Genomic DNA, 17786 nt, shown 5'->3' on the forward strand with positions numbered 1-17786 from the left:
TGTGTGTGTCTATGTGTGTGTGTTGTGTACATGTGTATACTTGTGTGTTGTGTATCTGTGTGTGTCTGTCTGTGTGTGTATGTGTGGCAGTGTGTGTGTGTGTTGTGTATATGTGTGTGTGTGGCAGTGTGTGTGTGTGTATGTGTGTGTGTTGTGTATATGTGTGCGTGTGTGTGTGTGTGGCAGTGTGTGTGTGTTGTGTATCAGTGTGTGTGTGTTGTGTATAAGTGTGTCTGTGTGTGTGTGGCAGTGTGTGTGTCTGTGTGTGGCAGTGTGTGTGTGTTTGTGTGTGTGTGTGTATATGTGTATGTGTGTGTCTGTGTGTATATGTGTGTGTGTGTGTGTTGTGTCTGTGTGTGTGTGTATGTGTGTGTGTGTGCGTATGTGTGTGTCTGCTGCAGATTGAGCAGTTATTACTTCAGAGCCCTTTCTCACACTGACATCATGTGCGATATTCAGCAACACTTTAAGCTCGCTGGGGCTTGCTTCTGAGCGCAGAACTCCATCGCAGGTTCAGACAGACTTCCCCGGGTGGGAGAGCCGCTGCCAAGGGCCTGGCCGCAGTGCCGGCCTCCCGCAGGGCGGGGGAGCCTGACTTCCTGGCTGGAACGGCTCCTCCGGTTTTCCGGGAGGATCCTCGTCTTTGCCTCTCCGTCGTAAAAAAAAAAAAAACATCTCAGATGAAGAAGAGACATTTATTTCCCTTGGTCCTCTTCGCATTTCAATGGAAAGAGTGCCTGGCTTTGGTCTACAGACCTCCGCCTTCCCAGGGTACACTGAGGCAGGGCAGTGGCTGTCGATCAGAGAGGACGACGGGGCCTAGATTGGAGGCTCTTTTATCTGCTCCAAGTTCCACCCATTAGGAAAGGCTAGAAGAAGAAGTGAAGACAGGGAAATCGAGAAAAACGTGAACTAGGCTTGTCCTGGGATGTCCTTGCTCCTTCAAATGTTAGTTTGAAGACGTGACAAACATGGGCCAGACAGGTAGATCATTTAGACTTCCTTTACTATACTTTGCTTTCTGAAAACATCTGCAACGGATGTGTTCATGTTTCCTCAAGACTGAAAAGTGAGCTGTCCAGTTTGTCACCTTCCTGAAGATTGGTCTTCAGTAATTCAGTTCTCCTGCAATAGCCCCATCCTCTCTGAACCCCTCAGCACCACGTCCAGACGCCCTGCGGACAGGAATCATTGGCTGTGCTTGATAGCTGGCTAGCTAGTCCTCCATGTGCATTGGCATTTAGCAGATGCTTTTATCCAGAGCAAAAACATACCTTATATGAGTTAAAGTAGGTGAGTGAGCTAGCCAGCCTATCCATTTTGAGGTGTGATATATAAAACATAAATGCAATTTAACTTACTGAATCAAACTATTGCCAACTTAAAAAGTGGAATAAGTCATTATAAGTAACATTACTAATAGTATTACTCATTAGAAAAAGAGTAAATACAAAAGTTTACCTTAAAGAATGGTGAATACTTCCGCAGATGAAGCTTCCCTAAAAATATTATTTTTGGCCACATTTTAAACAAAGTGTTGCTTATAAAGGCTTTATGAGCCATATGTAAAGCATTCATAAACCTAATGTAATAGCTTCATAATGCACACATAAGCAAATGTCATATTTCATAAAGGGATACATAACATAACACCTTTTTATAACACGCGTAACACATACTAAACATGACATAACAACCAAAAATAAAACCTGGCTATAGGCTAAATGTTATAATGGGTGCCTTATTTAGGATGGCAGGCCAATTGTGGTAGAACACATTGTGATGAGCTTGATGTTGTGAAACTATAAAAATAGGGAAATCTTTCCCTATGATTCATGCTATTATGATGATAAATATCCATCATATTCAATAGCTAAGAGAAATGAGTGATGCAAATTCATTTCAATACTATACATCTTATCACTTACCCTTGAACATTATATGTCTGCACTTCATTGTACATCGCTCTGGATAAGAGCGTCTGCTAAATGCCTTGTAATGTAATGCAATGTCTTTTCACCCCAAGGCCAAAGTACTAACTAACTAATGTTGAACTTCCCTTCAAAAAAACACACAATGGTGTATTAATATACTGTTTACTGTCATTCTTGCTTCAAAGTGACATCCTTGTAATTGGATGTGATTGTCATAATCCTGAGGCATTGCTTTATGAATCATCCATCTATTCTGCTTGTAGAATTCTGAAGAATGTTCTTTAAAGTGAAACATTTTTCAACATTCATGAAGCTGTTGCTTTATAATCATTACATTACATGTCATTTGGCTGACGCTTTTCATCCAAAGCGACTTACAATTGATTAAGACTAAGCAGGAGACAATCCTCTCCTGGAGCAACGCAGGGTTAAGGGCCTTGCTCAAGGGCCCAACGGCTGTGCGGATCTTATTGTGGCCACACTGGGGCTCGAACTTCACCTCAGCAACTCAAAGTCCAGTGGAAGGCTAAGACTGGCTGAAGGTTCAGGTCATCTTGGTTGTATCAATGCAGGCAGCAGGAGGGGACAGGTATGGTTAGCTGGGGTGGCAGTTGAGGTGGGGTATCTGCTTGGGTAGGGGTGGCAGTTGAGGTGGGGCTACCTGCTTGGGTAGGGGTGGCAGTGGGCTTGGGTAGGGGTGGCAGTGGGCAATACAGAAAACTCGGGACCGTGGGTAGGGCGGGCGGTGACAGGACCTACAACAAGCAGGAGGGAGGAACTATGGGTAGCAGACACAGAGAATTGATTTGCCAACATATGAGCGTGCCAGGAGCGGTATAAGCACTGAGACAGAGAGACTCTGTTGGTCTGAGAGGGTGTGGAAACAACAAGAGTGTGTGCCGGCCATGCTATAATTACGTCTGAATGAATATGATAATGATATACACTTAGTGGCCACTTTTATTGGACAGCAACCCAGTGCATAAAAGCATGCTGACATTGGCATGTGGTTCACTTGTAGATCTAATTGTGATCTACATTGACTTTGTGATCTAATTGTGATCTAATTGACTTTGACTGTGGAATGATTTTTTTTAACCGATAACTAAAAAAAAAGTCCAATAAATACATAAAACATAAGTGATCACTGAGTGTATATACGCCTACACACATACATTTTGATAGTAATACTTTTTGATTGATGGACTGATTTTAGTTTGTAAGTGTTTCCCCTTGGGAATGTACACTTACTGAGCACATGATTAGGAATACCGGTACACCTACTTATTCATGCAATTATCTAATCAGCCAATCATGTGGCAGCAGTGCAATGCACGGGTCAGGAGCTTCAGTTAATGTTCACATCAATCGTCAGAATGGGGGGAAATTTTGATCTCAGTGATTTTGACTGTGGAATGACAGTTGCTGCCAGACAGGGTAGTTTGAGTATCTCAGAAATTGCTGATCTCTTGGGATTTTCACATACAACAATCTCTAGAGTTTGCAGAGAAAGGTGCGAAAAACCCCAAAAAATCCAGTGAGCAGAAACGATTGTTCATGAGAAAGGTCAGAGGAGAATGGCCAGACTGGTCAAAGCTGACAGGGAGGTGACAGCAATGCAAATAACCACACATTACAGCAGTGGTATGCAGAAGAGCATCTCTGAACATGCAACACATCAAACCTTCAAGTGGATAGGCTACAGCAGCAGAAGACCAATAAGTCTAATAAAGGCTCTCATTGAGTGTATATATAGTAATCGTTTTTGAATGATGGAATGATGGACTGGTGTAAATGAGTTTGTATGTGCCTCCCCTAGGGAATGTGCAGTGTGTACGTGTATGTGTGTGTGCAGGCGAACAATCCCTCAGTTTCCCATCAGGATCAGGATCCAGATGTCAGTCTTCACATTGTATGGCATGTTATTTACCTGACGCTTTTATCACAAGCGAATTACACCCGGGGCAATGTGGGGGGGAGCCACCAGCTTGCAGGTCCCAGTCATGTACCTTAACCACTACACTACAGGTGGGTCCCAGTCTTGTACCTTAACCACTACGCTACAGGTGGGTCCCAGTCATGTACCTTAACCACTACGCTACAGGTGGGTCCCAGTCTTGTACCTTAACCACTACGCTACAGGTGGGTCCCAGTCTTGTACCTTAACCACTACGCTACAGGCGGGTCTCAGTCATGTACCTTAACCACTACGCTACAGGTGGGTCCCAGTCTTGTACCTTAACCACTACGCTACAGGCGGGTCCCAGTCATGTACCTTAACCACTACGCTACAGGTTGCCAATAGTGGGCACAAGAGGGGCATGAAATCTCTACCGAAATGACACTCCACTGTGTTAAAAAAGGTCTTTAAGAGTGCCCCCCCTCCCTTCTGCTCCCTCTTTCCCTCTACAGCTGTCAGTTTGCATCCTTACTGCGATAATACAGTCTGCCAATTCTCATGTTTCCACATTTATCCTTTTCCTTTGTCTTCAAGTTTATTCAAACATACTTGGTGGGTTTGACTGAATTTCCTCCAATTGTTTGTATAACTGTGCATCCCCTTTGTCGTGTTGTAGACAGAGACAGGCAATGTACCACATGAGAAGGGCCTGTCTGTGGGTTTGGAGGTAAGAGGGGCTGTCTGACCACCACGGCCCTTTGTCTTTGACTCTGAGAAACGAAATGTAAACAATAATGACTTTTTCTTCCAGCTCAGACACATCGTGCTGAGTATGGAGGTCTCTGAAATTAGTGAAGACCGTAAAATAAAGGAACAAATATGGAACAATAGCTCGGGTTTTTCGGTGGAAGTCTAGTAAAAGCACCATAACTTTGTAATTGGGTTAAATGTAAAACTGTCCCAGGGGGAAATGTGGCGTACTGAACAGAACATAACCCACTGCACCTCATTCAGAAATGCTGACAACTGCTGTACTATTTGTTCTTTTACAAACCCATCGCCTGAAACATACAAACAGGGCAACAATATGGAACTCAGATAATTAGCTACTTTTCAGACAGCAAGCATCATCACTATTTCCCATCACTGTAGCTTGAGACAGCCGTCATACAACAAATACACATAAGAAAACAATATTTACTGTAAGTCAGATCAAGTATAACAGGCCAAATAAAATACAAACGGTAAATAATGCTACTGTATATACACTCACTGAGCACTTTATTAGGAACATAATTTTACTTTATTACACCTACTTATTCATGCGATTATCTGATCAGCCTATTGTGTGGCAGCAGTGCAATGCATACGATCATGTAGATACAGGCCAGGAGCTTCAGGTAATGTTCACATGAACCATCAGAATGGGGAAAAAATTAGATCAAAGTTACTTTGACAGTGGAATGCTTGTTGGTGGTTTGAGTATCTCAGAAACTGCTGATCTCATGGGATTTTCACGCCCACTAGTCTCCAGAGTTTGCAAAGAATGGTGCAAAAAACTTTTTAAAAGTCCAGTGTGCAGCAGTTCTGCTGACGGAAACGCCTTGTTAATGAGAGACATCAGATGAGAAGGGCCAGACTGGTCAAAGCTGACAGGAAGGTGACAGTAACACAAATAACCACACATTACAACAGTGGTACGCATAAGAGCATCTCTGAACACACAACACAACATAACTCTAAAGTGGATAGGCTACAGCAGTCTAATAAATACATAATAAAGTGATAAATATGATAAATTGAATGATATTAAGTAATAAAATAAAATACAATGATGGCATTAGTAGTACACCTCATTGGTACAGGAAAATGATGATATCTGCCTGGCCTTTTTCTGATGAAGCTGACTTACAGATTTTGGAAATAAATAATGCTTAAAGCAGTTTCCTCTGAAGTGTAGAAGGCTATAACAAAAGCCAATTGACTTGGAAAGGTGATGGTGAGTGTACTTATTAGAGTTCAGAATGCCTTGGGCTTTGCTCTCTATTTCCTTGTCAAACAACTGGCCAAGATTTACTCTTTTCCAATGACCTTAGGACAAAATTTCACCATTTAATTCAATCTGTTTTTGATATTCAGGTAACACAGGAGATGTGTTCAAAAGAAACATGATATTTTCACAATTTTAAAATGAATAAGACCTCTCAAAGAAATAGCTTTTTGCCCTTCCCAAACATTAGCATCTGTGTTTAAATCACGCTTTCAGCTATGGTCGATCACAATCCTGGAGAATTTGAATCTGCTTATTCCGCCATTTTACCTACTGACGGAGTAGAGCGGTTTCTTCTTAAAACCCCTCAAAATGTATTGAGGTCATCTTCATCTTTTAAAATGAGAAATCACAACAGTGAACAAAATCACCATCAACTGGACCATGCCAAATTCCCTCCCTCTATGTACGGTACTTATACACACACACACACACACGCACATCCCAGATGAAAGACAGCTCAGATATGCGATAGGATCACAGGATGCTGGTTTATTCTAATGTCATAGATCACAAGCCACAGGGAGTCATACAATATCAGTGGTGCGATGCCTCGTTTAGAATAAACTCGGAGACCAGGGCTCTGCAGGCTATTTAAACGCTCATACAAGGAGCCGTGCCTTCACCAGATGGAAGCGATTAACCTCGGAGCGGCTCGCAATGCCTACTAAATCATGTGGAGGAGGCTCTCCGCAGTCACAAGTAATTATCGGCGAGGAAATATGTTCGTTTGGACGCATTTATCATGGTTTGTCACTCCGAGGAGCCGTAGCTCAGCGTTTAGCCGCCGCGCCGCCGCGTGTGTCACCGACTGACCCGCGAGGAGATGGCGAAGCGCTTTCAATAACTTGGGATATTTCGGCATTAAATAATCAGTTTGACAATTTTATCACGTGAGCTGCTCCCCTGGATTCCGTGCGAAAACTATTGTTGTTGGATGAACAGAGATGTTGCCCCTTGTATTTATCGTCCTGGAAGCATTACACATACTGTCCGACACGTGCCACATAGGGGTCAGCCAGGGGCCCGGCACCTGCCGGATCACCTTCATAGGTGAAAGTACCCTTATTTACATTACATTATTGGCATTTGGCAGATGCTCTTATCCAGAGCGACGTACAGTTGATTAGACTAAGCAGGAGACAATCCTCCCCTGGAGCAATGCAGGGTTAAGGGCCTTGCTCAAGGCTGTGCAGATCTTATTGTGGTTACACCAGGGATCAAACCACCAACCTTGCGGGTCGCAGTCATGTACCTTAACCACTACGCTACAGGCCGCCATTATTCCTACATAGTCCCACCTGCTCACCAGCCTATATAGTCCACTAGATGAGATGACCACCAGCTTACTCTACCAGCCTAACCAGCCTTTTCCAGCTACAGACCAGCTTTCACCAGCTACAGACCAGCGATGACCAGCTACAGACGAGTGTCAAAAAGACAGCTTAAACCATTTTAAACCAGCTTAGAATCCCAGCAGGGCAATGACCTTGCTGAAGCAACGTAACATGGCCTGAACCGCTTCTGGGTTTGGGCCACATTGCGTATACTCATCCGCGTTGGGAATGGTCCGCAGGTGTAGTTCTTTAGACAATGCCAAGTAAGTACCACCTTTAGGATGGATTTCAGATTTGAATCTGAAACCAGCGCTGCTTACTGTGCCTGCCTGCCGACTCACAACCCAATGGATTGTCATCCCGATTTAAGTCTCTGCACTCAGGGCAGGGTGGCCTGTAGCGTAGTGGTTAAGGTAAATGACTGAGACCCGCAAGGTGGTTCGATCCCCGGCGTAGCCACAATAAGATCCGCACAGCCTTAAGCAATGCCCTTAACCCTGCATTCCTCCAGGGGAGGATTTTCCCCTGCTTAGCCTAAATCAACTGTAAAACCCTATGGATAAAAGCATCAGCCAAATGACATGTAAAGTCAGATGATTGTTGTCAAACTGAGTCTGAGTAACGGAAGAGCCATAATCAAAGTGGTCACCTTCGCGCCCATCACACTGATCCCTAGTTAAGGAATATGGAGTCACCATTATCTTTGACCAGAGAGAGAGTCACAGTGCAGGGCGCTGTAGTGCAGGGCGTGAACCCTGAGCGTTTTCAAAAGCGTCCATTCTCTTGGTGAGAGCCAGGTGGCTGTCAGTAACACAGTTAGGGTATCCATCTCCAGACACATTGGCACCACACTAGCCTGCGATGGAGTTTAACACTCCCGCAGTGTGGGTAATTCACGGTTCGCAACAGGGTAATGCGCGTTTCTAAACTTTACTTCTGCCTGTGGTGCCGATTGCTGATACATAACAGGGTTGACACAATATCCGAAACATGTTGAAGAAAATGATTTATGAAACAGAACGTTCGTGCAGCCTGAGATGGCACGATAGGATTTCCTATCACTCCTATCCTATCAAGTCGTGTTTTTTCAAAGACGTGCAAAAATTGACAAAAAGATTGTTTGAAATTGTAACTTTTCAAAAATGAGACTCTGTTCGTGGAATGAGCCCTTTGCCAGCCACTACCAGGCTGAAGCTTTCTTTTTTGTATCAGGCTGCAGCTTTTTTGCTATTGAACCTTCTTTGACACAAGCACACACATTCCCAAATATCATCAACTACCTACTGCTTATATTGCCAAATATATGGAGGCAGTGTTTCTGCCTCCACTACATGTACTGGTAAGCTATTCCACACGGAGACCACTCGCTGTGTGAAAAAATACTTCCTATTAGAGGACCTGCCCCTCCAAAAGTCACAAAAAACGCAAAGTGCTGCGGATGAGATTAAACGTTTGCCGGAAGCCTTAGTGTTGTTATCGGCCCAAGGACACGTGAGTCAGTGTCTGGTTATATCTTTAGTCTCGGGTACTAGGGCAATGCCGTCATTTCACAATGAGACAGCTATCACATTCCTCGGGCAGAAAAAAGGCCTGCACTGTTATTTCAGCTACTCGCCTTTACGGTTACCGGTGTAATTGCTGTGACGGTGAGACTTTCATTTTGCTGTAGATTCCTGCGTTTGTCACAGCTGATGAGTCACAGGTGATTTTGTTGGAGGGAGATGACTAGATGGCCTGAGAAATCCTTGAACTGCGAAAGGGAAATGGTCAAGTGCAATCTGGCCGGGGGAAAACAACGGTGACGGTTGAATGATTTCACTGATATTCTGCCCAAGCAGACGCACCTCGATAGGGGATGTACCTTTTCTCACTTTATGCCCTCCTAGGCGACCCAAATATGTGTTCCCTAGCTAATGAGGCAGTGCAGATGGCTGTACCGTAAATAGATAATTTATTGGAGAAGTAATGGCAGTCAGCCTTTTAAAATGGATGACAAATCGACTAGAGACTCCCTTTGTGCTGTAATCATGCCCACAGATTTATGCTTCCTCCTATTCGCTCGAGAGCATTATTAATAGCCTACATGAGGTAGGCTCTGTCTATTTATGATCATTGATGCATGATTTTGATTCATGAGTTTCTCATAAAATGCACTTTAGCAGGGCAGCAACATTCAAAATAGTTTTAAAATTATAGGCAGCTCTGATTGTTGCAATATATCAGCATTTTTACCACCGTTCCAAACCAGTCAAAGACAACATAAAAAGTAATGTCTCGTTTTCAAAGGCTACGACTGCCAGATAGGCATTACTTTGAAATTTGAAATAAAGACGGAAAAATTAGTGGCAGAACTCTCCCTCAGAGGGGGAGATTTAATTGAAAATTAATAATTACTCAGAGCTGGGGTTTGGAAGCCTCTTTGGAAGTGTTAGTTGTGAAATACTGTGAGTGTGTGTCAGGATAGGCCACATTTTGGGAAATAATTTTTTAAAATTATTATAAAGTTATTTTAGGCGTATTTGGACTCGTTGGCAAGCGTGAGAAATGGCAGTAATTGAGATGAAATTAAAACCATGTCAGTCACCCTTAGCTCCTGTGTGCACTTGCCAGAGCGTTTCTGTAATCTTGTGGCCGTTAGACTGCGAGAACACGGTCAGCATGCTACCATAGCCCCCGCTGGGGTTGCCAGATGTCCGGTTTTCGATCGGAATGTCCGGTTTTCAAATTATTTGTACGGATTGGACCTGTGGTCCCGGCCAGGCAGTTTAATGTCCGGTCTGAGTAACTGATTTACAAAGAAAATACCGCTAGTTTGTAATGAACATGCAGCTCAGCAAACTCCTCGACCCGTGAAATGTTTCTGATAGCGTTAGCGACCGCGACCTCACACAACCCCACGCCGATCCGCCATCACTTCTGACAGCTTCCCACGTCCTTCGCGATCGAGCTTTGTATGTCGTTCGGTTCACAACAAGGCCTAAATCTAGAAACCCCCGGTCTCCGCCGCCCGCCCCAACCGCGGTCGCCAGATAACGGGAACCCCGCCGTCTGGACCTGTGGCAGCTGAGGGCGCAGGAAGTAACCCAAACCGTTTCCTCCGCAGAACCCAGCGTGCCTCCGCACGGAACGCATCGAAACTGCGCTCCCTATCTTGGCTCTCTAGACGTTGACAGTTAAGTTAAATCCCGAGAGCTTTAAACATTGGCTAGATTAGCGTTTTTCCTTTTAGGTGCTTACGATGCGCTGGAGAACACCGCGGCCCTTCTTTGGTGTGCTGCCAATCAAACGCCGCTATGGGGAGAAGAATGAGGAGACAGTCCATTAAAGTGTAGAGGGGGAAAGTGATGAAGTACAGCCGCCCTTCCTGTTCGTTTATCATGCTGGCGTCGTGAGATCTGACTGGCTGTCTTCACATGTAGTTTTGGCTCTCTCTGCTCTGCTGAAACCTCAAGTTTAAAGCTGCAGTGTCACAGATGTCAGAGGCAAATAAGTAGTCGTCTCTCTCTGTAGGTATACCGTAAACATACGCGTCTGTGCAAAAGGCACCCTAGATTTTTTGAAATATAAATGTGGATGTTTATTTTTTGTCTTCTTCATAAGTGTGTCTGTAGAGAAGAGAAATTTTGAGATGTCAAAACATTCATTTTCCAAAACATTAAGTGTTACAGATCTTTTTGCCTTTTGTTAAAAGTACAATAGGTCATTTCGGACTTCTAATAGCCAAGAGAGGAATTCCAACGACAAACACCCTCAAACCACAACACCATTTATCCCTCCCCCTTCTCTGTAAAGATGTTAAACCCCACACCATTGGCTTTGGCAAATAGAAGCAATTTTCAACCAATGAGCTTGAATTATTGTACAGGTGTACAATGTTTTGGTACAGAGTGTCGGTCCGTCAACTGTATATTTTGAAACCCGAATTTAAGGACTATATATAACACATGTAGAGGACGAGTCAACATGTCAGTGAGCCTTTTTCAATGATAGGAAGGGATTTACATTGGTCTTGTAAAAATGTTTTAACACAAAAATCTTACCTATTGTTCCTTTCATTAAAGTAACACATTAAGTAGAGTAATATACCACTTTTCCAATAAACACTTTATCAAGGCTGTCTGGGATTGCCTGAAGAGCCAGAAGCAATTGAGACACTCAAAGTCTGCAGAAGAAGTGCGGCACATTCTCCAATATGTTTGGAACAACCTACCACCCGATATTCTTATAGAACTGCGGGACAGTGTACCAAAGAGAACTGATGCAGTTTTAAAGGTGAATAGTGGTCACAACAAACATTTATTTGATTCAGTTTTCAACAGTTTACCACTCTTTATAATACAGTTTCGATATTTGGAAAATTTTCATTTCATTATTTTTGAAACCATCTTAGCTTTTTACGGATTATTTTACATGTGCCTAAGTACTGTATGATAGCATATCTCTGCATGCGTAACTTCGCATGATACAATGTATGAGAAGTGTACATCACTAACCGGGTTTCAAAGCTGTGAAGCTTCTTGAGACGAGAGGTGAAAAGAACAGGTTTGGGGAATTTTGTGGGTCATCCTTCCTGGCCTGTGCCCCTGGCTGACACCGATTCTGTCCGGAATAGGGCCCATCGAGAACTCCGACTCCCCCCGCCCACATTAACACAAAAACAAGGGGCTGACATCATTTACTCCTGTCCTGTCACCACTGACGTAAGCTTGGAGCCCGGTAACCCGGGCAACGCGTCTGCATTCCCAAACAGAGGAGCGCGTTTCTCCCCCTTCACTCAGACCGCTCCGACACGGTGACCCCTGCTCAGTGACCTCTCCCTGACCTTTCCTCACATCAGCTCTCCGGTGCCTCTTAAAGGATATCCAGTAATTTAAATGGCTCACCGGAGGCCATTCTGCCAGGACTGGCGGGGGACGCATTCTAAATGTCATTGTGAATATTTTAGGCGTAAAAGGTAAAAGGTGGCGACCTCTTCAGCACTGGAGCTCAGAGACGTGTGTAGTCTGTTTACTATGAGCTGCAGGCACAAGGCTATAATGTCCCCTGGTGTGTATACCAATGTCCCCTGGTGTGTGTGTGGGTGTGTGTGCTTGGCACCTACACTCCTTTAGAGCTGGATCTCCTCTCCTGGGGCCAGTTGCACCAGCTGTACTTAACTTCAAACATGGCTAGTTGTAATGTGTTTACTAAATCAGTGTTTACGCATTCCTAAATCGAAATGGGTTGCACCGTACAAACTATGTTGAGATTAGTAACTATCTAAATGTTCACACCTTCACCTAAGGAGGTGTAGGTTTTAGAGTAATGGCAGGTTAACGTTATGTTACAGAAAAAACGGGAAGCCTACCCCAACCAACGGCGGATGACACAAAAACGTGTGCTGTAAAAGCGTTTTGAGGTGGCAGATTTAAATCACATTCACAGTTAAAGTGTGTTAGACACCGTTTGCCTTCATATTCAACAACGCAATTCTTAGTTTAAACTAGCTAAGTCAATATGTATCGGTGCTGCAACTGAATTTAGTAAAACGATAGTTTGAAGCTAGCTAGCGTTAGCTAAGGACTTAGTAAAGACTTTACGCACAACCTCCAGTAAGAACAGTCCAGCTCCTTACGCTCCTTTAGGGCTGGATCTCCTCTCGCACTGCCAGAGGACCCCAGTGAACAGCGGCACAGAGCTCTTCCCTCACAGGTCATACCAGGGAACCAGCATATGTCCTCTTACTAAATGTGGCTAAAGCCAGCATTCCCTTCTTTCCCCCCTCCTGATAATTAATAAATGTTGGAAAATGCTACTAAACAGTTTGGTTTGAGATTTTGTGAACCACATCTCTCCCCGCTGTAAAATCCAGCTATGTCAGCTTGACCAGCTTTAAATAAGCTGGTCTATCTGGTTTACTGAGCTGGTGAACCAGCTAGTGCTGGTAGCTTGTCTGAGCTGGTAGCCGCTTCAAAACAGCTTCAGCAGGTCAAACCATGTCAAGCCCAGAGCTGGTCTGAACTGGTCAACCAGCTACAATTTGGTTAAAAAAACCTAGCTTGAGCTGTTTTTGTCAGCAGGGCTCCAAACAGAAATTAGCTCTGCGCTTGACATTGGCATTTTACTCACCACTCCTGTTAACAAAATGGCAGAAGTGTTTGTGGGTAGCTCCTCCCCATCTGACCTGATGTGAATATGAGCTAAAATGTCCCGAGTATACAGCTGCTCCTCTATTTTTATAATGCACTTATATTGCATATTAGGCCCTTAGCAAATGCTCTTTCCAGAACAACTTGACCACTTACATGTTTTCCATACAATCCTGGACATAAAACTTTAACGTCAAATCCAGCTGGTTTTTTACTGAAGCAACTTCATTTGTGCAGTGCTTTTCCTACACAGCACAAAAAGCTCTTTACACAATAAAATAAGGATAAAATAAATAGTCAAAACAAAGGCAGAAAACATTGAATGAAACAGTAGTACAGGGCAAATGGCTATACAAGTTTGAGAGCAATTTTTTTAAAGGGTCAAAGGCATGAAGAATAATCACTTTTCAGATTAAAATAATATTCAGTATAGCATACTGCAAAATAAACTGTATATATACAATCAGTGAGCATTTTATTAGGTATTTATCAGACTTATTTCTTAGACTTATTGGTCTTCTGCTACTGTAGCCTATCCACTTAAGAGGTTTGACGCATTGTGTGTTCTGCCTACCACTGTTGTTATGTGTGGATATTTGTATTGCAACTCATGAGTTTGCATTCCTAGATGGATAGACAGAAGGACTGGTGAGACACCTGATCATGGTGCTTTAGGTTGATGTCCTAAATAAAATGTTAGCGTCCTACGTCATAATTTATCCATATTTAGTATATCATATGTGAATTATGGTCTTCTGCACCATAACATTACATTATATTATTGGCATTTGGCAGACGCTCGTATCCAGAGCAACGTACAGTTGATTAGACTAAGCAGGAGACAATCCTCCCCTGGAACAATGCAGGGTTAAGGGCCTTGCTCAAGGGCCCAATGGCTGTGCGGATCTTATTGTGGCTACAACGGGATTAAAACCACCAACCTGGCATGTCCCAGTCATGCACTACGCTACAGGCCGCCCCATAACAGTTGATATGTGTGCTCTTCTCCTCCAGGTCTGAGTCAGGCATCTCCAGGTTGACCCAGCGTCTGGCCCTCAGAGATCGGCAGGCCAAGCCGGAGAGGACAGTCACCTACAGGAGGCGCTCTCTCAGTCTGGACTGGTAAGAGCAGAACCTAAGTACCCCTCGCAAATCTCCCCGCCCCCTTGTACCCCCTCACGCAGTCTCCCAAATCTCCCAGTGCACCAGTATCCCCTCCCTCAGAGTCTCCCTAATCTCCCAGTACCCAATCACAGTCTCCCAAATCTCCCTGTACTCCCCCACAGTCTCCCAAATCTCCCAGTACCCCCTCACAGTCTCCCAAATCTCCCAGTACCCCACCACAGTCTCCCAAATCTCCCAGTACCCCCTCACAGTCTTCCCAAATCTCCCAGTACCCCCCCACAGTCTCCCAAATCTCCCAGTACCCCATCTCAGTCCCCCCAAATCTCCCAGTATCCCCTCACAGTCTCCCAAATCTCCCAGTTCACTTGTGTCACACTAGTGACACACCTCCTGGCTGAGACTGCTGACATGCTTTGTTTAATCTCATTGGTTGGTTTGTACCTCACTGGTGTTTGATTGGACCCCTGACTCTGCATAGTTGGGAGACAGGAGCGTCTCCGTTATTGGTCAACTGGTCAAGAGGAGAAAGAGACTGCTTCCTTATTGGCCCACTGGTTAAGAAGAGACAGGGGCTTGTCCGCTATTGGCCCACTGGCCAAGAAGAGACAGGGGCTGCTTGCCTATTGGCCTACTATTCAGGAGGAGACAGGGGCTTGTTTACTATTGGCCCACTGGACAGCAGCTTACACACAGTGTGGGGAGGTGTGGTTTGGCTGTTCTTTGTTTTGTTCACTGTGCTCCCGGACAGCAGACGTGAATGTTTTTATTTTCTTCTCAGATAGACATTCGGAGCAATGTGCAACCTTTGCACGAGTACATAGCGCAACCTTCCGCAGCGAGGACGAGAGCAGGGACGTGTCCGAGGTCGGTGCGGTTGACCAGAGGAGACGGCTCCGGACTTCGCGGTCGCCGTGGCACGCCTCAGCGCGGTTGTACTGTGCCTCAGCCGCAACGTTTCTGGAGTGCTTTGTTTCGCTCTGGCAGGGAAATTTTCGTGTTTCCAACCCAGCGAGCCTGTGGGTCTGTTACTGTGCTGCTGGTCACATCGCCACAGGGGCTGGAGACAGTTTCCATCTCACCCAGGCCCTGCCAGATACTCCCTCCTTCTTCTGCATGTGTGTGTGTGTGTGTGTGTGCTTCATCCACAGAGAGATACATTACTCAGGCCTTGGCTACGTGCTATGATTCATTGCCTCCAGTAATAATGGCCTCTGCCCTGTTATCAGCCATGTCTGTCATCATAAGAGCACTGGGCGGAGTTGCTGACATTCGTGTAAACATTATATACTGCCATGTCAAGATTGGCACAACTGTGTTGCCGTAGCTCTGAGAGGCATGGACCACAGTTTTAAAAAGCAGTCCTGAGCATGGCCGCAGCGGAGGCACGCTTGCGGTTTCCTTTCTGTCAGCGCATCACAATAACGCTTCCTACCTCTATGCCAAGAACAGCACCCTGTGCCACCACAGAACATACCAGCGCCTCCTAGAGGCTTGTCCTGGCGGTCCCCTGTCTACAAGTATATAGGTCAGCTGTGCCAGGAGTGGAACTGGAGGGCAAGTCTGGCACAATGAGTGATCGTCCCTCTCTTTGCGAAAGTTTTCCCACTCTTCAGGAATACCCTCCTTCTCTTCAGGAATATCTTCCCTCTCTTTGAGAATGTTCTCCCTCTCTTTGGAAATATTCTCCCTCTCTCTTGGAATATCTTCCCAAAGAGTGTGTGTGCGTGTGCATGTGAAATTGTGTTTGCGTTTGCAGTCCCTTTGATGTGGTGTATTTTCAATTCACTGCACAGATTGGATATAACTTCATAACTGCTCCGCCACCGGCAGGGAAACCTGTTTGAGAATGAAGTGAAAATTAAATGAATGAAAGGACTGACTGTGGTTCTGTTTTGATTAGACTTGTGGGCCAGTCTGTCTCCCTGTTTCCCTGGGCAGTCAGAAACACAGTCTTGTGTAACAGCGCTGGCTAATGCTGTACCACGGGCCTAATACAAAGGCGCTAATACTATGGCTCCAATACAATGGTGTTAATACCACGCCGCTAATCCAAGGACGCTAGTACCGCGCCACTAATACATTGGAGCTAGTTTCTAGCAGGCTGTCACTGTGCCAGATAGGACCGCCACAGCCAATCAAGAGGCAATAACCCCTCATTTCATCGTCATCTGATAATCTGTTGTATTAATCCCGCGGGTTCCACTGCTAGCTGGTTTTCATCAACAGCTTGCCAGTTTAAATTTTCGTCATCGGCGCTGCTCAGACAATCCTATCATTTGCCTGAAAATGACTCTCATTTTCATAGGTCACACATAACTGCTGATGGAAACAAGCACGTAACTCTTTATTACCTTTTCCAAAATGGAAATGGGGGATAGGAGAGGGCCAAACACATCATTGGACACGGTTCTTTTCTGGTTTGTTCTCAACATGATCCCAATGTTTCCACTCAATTCTTTTGGCCTTGAGAGACCTTATTGTGCAATACGAGCGATCATAGAAGATGGCCGTTATTAATGTTATTGGTCATTGTAGTTTACTGGCTCTCGGGGGAGCTGTGGCAGGAAGAGGAAGGTAGAAGTGGGGGTGGGGGGGGTGGGGGGCGGGTATTCCCCATAGGATGTGGTTCTGTACTTAAAACCTCCCGAAATGTTTGGTTGGGAAACCGCCTGTTAATTATGCAGGCGGAGCAGAGGCTTGGCCTTCTCACAGCATGGAGGAGCGAGGGGTTAGGGCAGCGGGTCTCTCCGCTAACTCCCAAACCGCTACCGCCCGTCCCAGTGGCGCCCGTTTACGGACACCGACCGACCGCGGGGTTTGGGCCCGAACGCAATTTCTGTCCGCCCCCGCCCCCCGCACTGCCCTCGGACCGCAGTGGTAATAACTCACGTGTTTCCCTGCTGCTGGAGGTTTCAGAAAAGGGAGGATGCTTGAGTCGACTCCCTGATTTGTGCGCGGTTGTGGGTGGAGCTGCGTTTTGAGTGATTTCCTATGAAGAATGTATTCCTAGGTAACTACAGAAATAATGCTATTGTTTTCACTGCAGTTACAGCGGTCAACTCATATGGCTGACATACAGAAAGGGAAGTGTTTGGGAAGTGTGTCTGAAACGTGTAAGAAGTGTGTCTGAAATGTGTGAGAAGTGTGTCTGAAACTTGTGAGACTTGTGAGAGACTTGTGAGAGGCGTGTAGTAGAACCCGTTCTCATGTCATTGAATTCACTTACTGTAGCAATGTCCTCATTCTCTTGCATTGGATTATTTTATCAATGTCCTCATTCAATTACATTGCGTTCTCTTAGCAATGACCCCC

General features: G+C 45.0%; 1 protein-coding gene across 1 annotated transcript in view; it reads left to right on the forward strand.

Moving 5' to 3' along the window:
- The window catches only part of LOC133114194 (ankyrin repeat and fibronectin type-III domain-containing protein 1-like), a 140439-nt gene that overhangs the window by 85016 nt on the left and 37637 nt on the right, over positions 1-17786 (forward strand). Inside the window, exon 3 of the mRNA XM_061223362.1 lies at positions 14364-14471. The gene's annotated coding sequence lies outside the window, so the exon portion shown is untranslated. The remainder of the gene's footprint in view (positions 1-14363; positions 14472-17786) is intronic.

Source organism: Conger conger, chromosome 16 (genome assembly GCF_963514075.1).
Source record: "Conger conger chromosome 16, fConCon1.1, whole genome shotgun sequence".
In the NCBI taxonomy this organism is placed as follows: domain Eukaryota; kingdom Metazoa; phylum Chordata; class Actinopteri; order Anguilliformes; family Congridae; genus Conger; species Conger conger.